Source organism: Oreochromis aureus, linkage group 3 (genome assembly GCF_013358895.1).
Source record: "Oreochromis aureus strain Israel breed Guangdong linkage group 3, ZZ_aureus, whole genome shotgun sequence".
In the NCBI taxonomy this organism is placed as follows: domain Eukaryota; kingdom Metazoa; phylum Chordata; class Actinopteri; order Cichliformes; family Cichlidae; genus Oreochromis; species Oreochromis aureus.
The window spans coordinates 47,036,085-47,043,967 of record NC_052944.1 but is presented as its reverse complement, the minus strand read 5'-3'; the positions used below and the strand labels follow the sequence as shown (position 1 = coordinate 47,043,967).

The following is a 7,883-nucleotide window of genomic DNA, read 5'->3' as shown; positions in this document are numbered from 1 at the left end:
GGACTTCATCGCCACTGACCCACATTTATTAGGGTGTGACACGAACTTGTGGACAGGTAACAAAACAATTCAGTTGAGGAATATTCCTGTGTTTTATTGTCCAGCATAAGTGATCTCCTGCCTTTTATTCACAGAGTACCGAGCTGCTGCTTTGCCAGGTGGATTTCTGGTTGCGGGCAAAGGACCCGACACATCAGTGTTTTAATTTGTTTTAAACTGGTGTAATTCGACGGCCCGACTGCTGCGGCTGTCGATTGTTTTGTTTTTGTTTTATTTTTTTTCTGTATCAGTAGGCACTATAAATGTTGATTCTTTTAGTATTTTAACCCTTTTTTTTTATATATATATATATATATATATATATATATATATATATATATATATTGTCATGAACGGTGAAGGCGCTGCAGGGAAAACAAATCCTTTTTTTTCCTCACCGCTTCTGCATGCACAGCGGTGGGCCTGAGTGAAGACGGCACTGTTTTTCTCTAGTTTTTTGCCCATCTGGGGTTGTGTGTCAGTTGCCGTCCCTTTTTAACCTGTGTTATGTTGATTTGTTCTTAATGGTTCCCATGGCAGCTTGTCCTGTCTCCCGGGCAATCATACAGTTTTATCGCTTTTAAATAAGGTAAAGTCTTTAATTGTTTTTAAGTGCCGCTGTTACATTGTTACTTTTATTTTGTATTAAAAATTAAATTCTTTTTAACTGACTGTGCGCCTACGGCTCTGTCCTATTTTAAATAGGTACCTACCACGGGTCACAGGAAGTTTGACGAACTTTTTTGTAAATGATAAAACGGAAAATTCTGTAGATTTACAGCATACTCTCTGTACTATTTACGGACATTTCCTTCAGCTATAAAACGGAAAATTCCGTTTATTCACAGTATATTTTCTGTATCATTAACTGATATTTTCCGTTAATAGAAAAATTGAAATTTCTGTTTATATTACTATTTCCAAGCATTTCTTTTCACTGTAACTCATTAAATATAGTTCTTTATATCCTTAAACGTACATTTCTATGCAATTACAACCTAGTACACCATATGCTCAAAAATTCATAAATTAAAACTTTTTAAATTAATTTGTGCTTCGTACACAACATTGGTACAATTAATGTTAAATATTCTTTTATTCTCCTTAACTCAAACACTATACTAAAATATAACGACAGCATCCATCTTGTCATAAAACGACTAAAAACGTGGTAGTTTTGCCTCAGTCAAATGGTTAAAGTGTGGTTTACGTCCATGTCTGTCCACTTATGGTACAGTATACACATGTAGTCAGTTATAGCCAAACACATTTGATTACTGAATTGCATTTACTTCATTAATGAAGTGAATGTAATTCACATTTGTGTGAACATTTGTCTGAGATTAACTCTTTGGGGTCTTTACCTTACAATATAACATACTTGACTGTTTAAGTGGTGCCACATGAATAAAACTGAACAGATCTAAAGAAGATGTTCCTGAACTTTGGGTTTATGCGAACAGGACGGATAGATAACCACAGAACTTTTCCACATATGATAACTAAAGCACAAAATAAATTAAGACAGATTACTGTCCCAAACTTGAAGATAAAAGTGCATTTACTGGACTTGTTTTGTCAGTGAGGAGCAAAGTACAATTAGAAGTGCTTGTTCTGATGAAAAGTTAAACTGTAAACAGCAGCGTAGTGAATAAGGATCCTCAGCAGTGACAACACTTAAACATCATAGTTCAAAATCCTTAATGCACACCTTTTTCTCCACTGTGTTCAAATGCTCTTAGCTGTTTAAGTAGAGGAAAAAGTCTGACATATTTCACGACCATTAAATGTTAGACAAGGCTCTGAAAATGAGGTTACGGTTACAAACAAAAACCTCTGCTTGTGCGCACACACCCTAAATCACAACAAATAAGACAATAGTAAGACTAATTACTACAAAGTGACACCAGAGGCTGGAGAAGAGCAAGCATAAAGTGACACATTGTGTGTGCCAGGGGCGATTCTAGGATCAGAGCTTTGGGGGTGCTGAGCACCCAGAGAGCTGCCCATCCAGGCAAGATAAACTTTACACGTCACAATGAGACTTCTTCCCTGTCTCTGTCAGTCCCTGCATCCTTAAATGTCTCCAGTTGTCCCGAGTTCCCTCTGACTGTCTCCTTGCTGCATTTAAACCCCTGTTCCTCCCTGTCCTCATCGTCTGTTGTCTTCATCTCCGCTATCAGTCATCATAATTTTACCATCTCTGTGCAAGTCTGCAAATTTCTTTATTAAATCATAAGATTCTTAAATTCATGAAGTCTCTCTGCCTGGGTCCTCGTCACAAAACATGACATCACTGTTTTGTACATTTTAACACAACCCCCACATTTGTGAAAGAAAAGCAAAACACTTTTTTGAGAAGTCTTTAACAAAACCATCAAATCTGATAAAGGTTATTTAAATGATGCTCATAGTGAGTAAGAAGTAAACTGAGTGCATGTTTTGGACAGAGATTCACTTTTAATGTGTATGTATAATATAATACAGATACATAAAAAACACTCCCAAAACAGAATAAATTATTACAAAATATTAATAAAAAACTATAAAAATGGAGGCAACTCTGCCTGTGGTAGAATGTATACAATGTATGAAAAAATCTTTACTGCAGATATTAATTTGACTAATTTAATAATACTAATTTTGTGTTGTAAGATTTATGAGTTTCCTGCTTTCATAGTGGTACTTGGGAGAGCTTGACATTTTTCTCAGGTGGTACACACTGTAAAAAGTTTGAGAAACACTGATAAGTGTTTCTCTGCCGCATAAGTCTGTATGCGGCAGTTATACAGACAACTGGACAGTCCAAAGGTTGGCCTACCTACTACTGGCTGAGGTTTTAGTAGAGTTGTGGCTGAACCACATAAAAATATATCATTCATTTTAATCTCCCCAATCAATGATAATGTTATGTTGGAATGTTGTTAAAGAGGGTCAAAAAAGTTTCAACCCAGTTTGTTTTGCAGATTCTGTATAGCAGCTTTAATATAGGGAGAACACAACTTCCAGACTGTGTGAGTAAAATCAGGTTTTTTCTCTTCGTCAGTTTAACAGTTTCTGTTTTGCCTGTCACTATTCCCTGTCTGTTTTCTTACCTGGTTCTTCCTGACCTTGTACTTTCTCCTCACGTTCCCCTCTTTCCTCTCTCTCTCTTTGGACTGACAATCATACACAAATAGATTGTATTCAATTCAATATAAAATATTGAAACACTGATCCAACATTATCATTTATTGATGGATCATTTGTTCTTACACTTTTACCTGAATGTGGCTTCTGTTTTTGAAAAAACTTCCTTATATCCATTATGAACCTGGCTGTCTCTCTGTACACACACACACACACACACACACACACACACACACCAGGAGTTATAAGGTTAATGGGCATTCAGGCAGTTAGCTAGTTAGTATCCATTTCAAACAGGACAGTGGTAACAACAGCAGGCTACGGACAATTTTAAGTTTTAGATTTTAAATAGGCTGTATACATTTCAGTGGGAGCAACAGGACGGTCAAATGTCGCTGAATTTACTACAGAGTAGGACGGATTGTAGGGTAGCAAACATCATTGGAAAACACGTTTTCAACACTGCAGGTTACCTGGGTGTAAGGTTTTTCAGCTAAAAAGAAACATGACTCCTATCTAACTACATAAAGAGTAACTGAAGGTTAAATGCTGCTAATATGTCCTGTTTTAATCCAGGCACTCCACCTCCGCTCCGCTGCATCTCAGCCACCATCGCTCTGGCAGCAACGACACTAGAGCCAGAGTGGGGGCGAGCTGGAACAAACCATTTTGGGAGGGGAGGGTTATCTATACTTTGTTGTTAAAATGTTCCGTCTCAACCAAGTACTGTATGCTTTTTATATATTTAGTAGTGTGTCACACAAACAGCAAATATTGTCAAAAAAAAGTAAGAAATCTTTGGGGGTGCTTTGATTCATTTTGGGGGTGCTTCAGCACCCCCAAAAATGGGCTAAAATCGCCCCTGGTGTGTGCACAATTTCTCTTGTTACCACTCTTCATATACCAGTGTGACAAAGTCCTGAATGCAGCCTGCATGTTAGTCCATCAAGGTCCATCTGAGCTTTAAATAAAATACACTCAGCTTTTTCCTTGGATTTTTAGAGTTGCTCAGTTCATACAGGAACTGCAGCAGTCGGGTTAACGTGTCGCTGTGTTCCTCCTCCATCTCAGCCATTGAGACTAGTCGCAATTTATTCTGAGGAAAAAAAGAGAAACAACAAGACATTTTTAAAAAGTTTGTATTTTTATAACTTTTTTACCTTGAACATAAACAACATAAACAAAAAAAGGATTAGGATGGTGCGATATGACGATATATATCAGATGACGATATAAAAATGTCTATCGTTTCATATTATACGCTATCATTTGTTTTATGGTGTTGCAAAATAAACTGTTTACGGCAATATTTTTTTCATGGTTTTGATGGTCACTGTAGTGGCTATATTATTTCTTAAAGTTCTCTCCTTCTCTTATACTTACAATAACCACACTATGGACGGACTTCCACATAAACCTTTCACAATAAAGCTCAAGTTTCTGTTGAGACTTTTCAAAATGAACTGAAATGATATACATTATTCTCAAACATAAAATTTCAGAATATGCATCAAACAAATGACCTCAAATAAAAACATCAAGTAACTATAAATGGCGCTTACAGTCACCACGCAGATGAAGGCACAGAGAATACCAGCATGGCCAGCAAGGATGAGGCAGAACCAGATAGCTCCAAGCAGATGGACCAGTCAAAACAAATCGAGGACCTTATTGTTAAATGAGGGGCTACCTCTGTAGCATGGACATGGTTTGGTTATGAAAAGTCTGACACAAACTGGTCCCCACCACCAAACACGACAAACCTCTTTAACCACCTACACAAGAATCACATGAAAGAGTTTCGAGAGAGTTTACGAATGAAAAGCAAAAAAGAGCCGTCAAGTGCTCAAAATAATCCTTAGACTCAAACGTTAGAACAGGCTTTTCCTCGCAGCACGCCATGTAACAAATACTCAGAAAGAAAATGGTGGCCGTTTAAACTCATGTCTAAAAATGTATAGTTTCATGCATCGGTCAAAACACTCGACTCCAGGTACACGACGCCCAACTGAAAACACTTCACATAAGTCGAGTTGCCCGTGAATCACAGAATTTACAGAAAATGCACTATTTTGTGACATATATCGTTATCAGGAGAGATGTGTCTTATATTGGGATGCGAGATTTTGGTCATATCACACAGCCCTACAAAGGATTATAATTCACGTAGAGTTGCATACACATAACGACATTCTGTTGCAACAAAAGCAGTTTATAATTGAAGTAACATACATACCTTGAAAAACTAAATCAACCACAACATTAAACTCACCTTGTTTCTGTGGAAAAGGTGATCAGGGTTTTTCTTCATTTCCTGAGACCAGCTGCTCTGGATCATCACCAGCTTGTATCTTCATCTTCTTTTTCACTCAGGGAAGTCTTTCCTTTTCTTGGCCATTGCTCTGCACTGGAAAACCAAAGTGTGTGATCAAAGGTGAAATAAGGGATATTTTTCCACTGCAGGATTTAGAGTACTTCAAGTAGTAATAGCTGTTGATCCATTTCTCAAATAATCTCTAAGGATCTGAATTTTTAAGATACAAATATCTCTGCTTATATTTGGCTAAAAGCTTGATATAGACATAACAGTTTATAATATGTCAGCATCCCCCACAAGGAATATAAAGCTCCTGCACACCAGCACTGCGCTTACAATATAATTCAATCAAGATATAGTTATTATTGATTAATTATTGAATTTTTTTAGTAATAATTATTAGTATTTAATCACATAAGCACAGTGGGGTGACAAAAATATTCCACATACTAGAAATGCTGCTCAGCATTTCATAAATTACATTTTCAACAAATGTTGGAGTAAAAACACAGTTACAGGGAAAATGTGTCTGTCTGCAAATATTAACTAAACATTTCTATGTGCTACAAAATAGACATAATTGTAAATGTAATGAGCTGAAACTATACTTTCAATAATATTACCACTACAGTCTGTTAACCACCAAAATAATCTATGCTGGTCAGCTAGCTAAAAGTCTTTACTTTAGCAGCCCAAATCAGAGGCTAACATTAGCATTTGCTAGCGTCAGCCAGGAAGGTCTGAGGCTTAAACTAGGGTTAGTGTAACTTTGCCTGAAACCCTTTAAAGTGTACAGTAGAGCCAACTGTAAAACACAGGTATTGATATAGTACTTATTAGAGTCCTAAAATAATTTCTTCCTCTCTATACATACAATGAAGTTCTGACTTTTCCCAGTTATCTACATCGCTGACTTTCACTAATTACCTAGTTAGTTGTCACAGCTGTATAATACCCAGAGAGACACAGACAGCTAACTATAATATTTATGAAAACTGGTTCAGCCACTGAAGGGCAAAACTGGTGGTATCACAGTAAAAATTATTTTTAACATTAACTAAAATGAAAAGCTTAAGGCATGTTAAACCTAAATAAAGATTATTTAAAAAATGAGTCAGCAAAACATTCCTGACTTGACTGGAGACAGCCGAAACCAGTTAACAAATAAATTAACAATTCTTTCTAAATAAAAATGTGGAGTCTTTTGAAAAAAATTATTTTAATAAAAGAAAACATGAGTTTTAATACTTACCACGGAAATTTGAAGGCAGTTTCTCCAACTCCAGAGTCCAAAATCCAGATGAAGCCTGAAAGAAGTCTAATGGCTGCTCTTGCTCTGACTTTTCCCTCCTTTTTTGGGTCCTTTTTCCCACAATGCATTGCAGAAGTTGAGAAATACAGAAAAATACCTGTAAATGACTAATACGGAAAATTCCTTCACGTTTATACAGTAGATTGTACTGTATTTTTACGGATTTTTTTTACAGTGTAGTTATATTTTTGGGGGGTTGGTAATATTTTATTTATATTTTATATTCACACCAAACCCCTGCATGTCCTCCTTGACTTCATCCAAAAATCTTCTCTCTGGTCTTCATCTGTGCCTTCTGCCTGGCAGCTCCATCGTCAACATCCTTTGTCCAAAATATCCCCCATCCCTCTTCTGCACATGTCCAAACCATCTCAGCCTTGCCTCTCTAACTTTGTCTCCAATCTGCTCAACCCAGGCTGTCCCTCAGATCTGCTCACTCACTCCCAGTGAAAATCCAAACATCTTCACACCACTCGTCTTTCTGTCAGTGCCACCATCGCCAATCCTTACATCACAGCAGGTCTCACTTCTATCATGCTGCCCACTATTTCCGAGATGTTTAGATATTTATTTTAATTTGCTTTGTGAGTTTGTCTTTAATTGGACTTATTTAACAGTTGAAAAATGTCATGTGAGTCTCAGTTTTATTTAGTTTTCTTTTGAGATACTCTGATTACTCTGTTTTGTTGATCATCTGAATCTGAATCTGAATCAAGGCTCTGCTCTCACCCAGAATAAAACTAAAGTTTATTCCTCTCAGCTTCATGGTCACCAACACTTCCACATTTACATCTAAAATCTAAATCTAAATCTAAATCTAAAATCTCAGACGGCTGAAACTAATGCTCAAGTGTAAATCTTCACATCTGTGATGAACATGATTAAACTTTAAACATGAATGTTGACGATATGATTGTTCATGAGCCTCCATTTTTAATTAAGTTTGACTCTCCAAAACATGAAATAGCCACGCATGCAGAGGTTGCTTTACTGAATACAAACATTACAGCAGCAGCAGCAGCAGCAGCAGCAGGGGGAGATAATATATTTAAAGAAAAGACACCACTAGTGAGCAAGCAACTGTAG

General features: G+C 36.7%; 1 long non-coding RNA gene across 1 annotated transcript; it reads right to left on the bottom strand.

Annotated features, from left to right (window-relative positions):
• Nucleotides 1-4,036: 4,036 nt before the first annotated feature.
• On the bottom strand, nucleotides 4,037-6,870 carry LOC120439433. Its single transcript, XR_005612633.1, has 3 exons — nucleotides 6,738-6,870; nucleotides 5,441-5,575; nucleotides 4,037-4,264 (listed from the first exon to the last, which is right to left on the bottom strand). It is a non-coding gene; the product is annotated as an uncharacterized LOC120439433 (long non-coding RNA).
• Nucleotides 6,871-7,883: the final 1,013 nt, after the last annotated feature.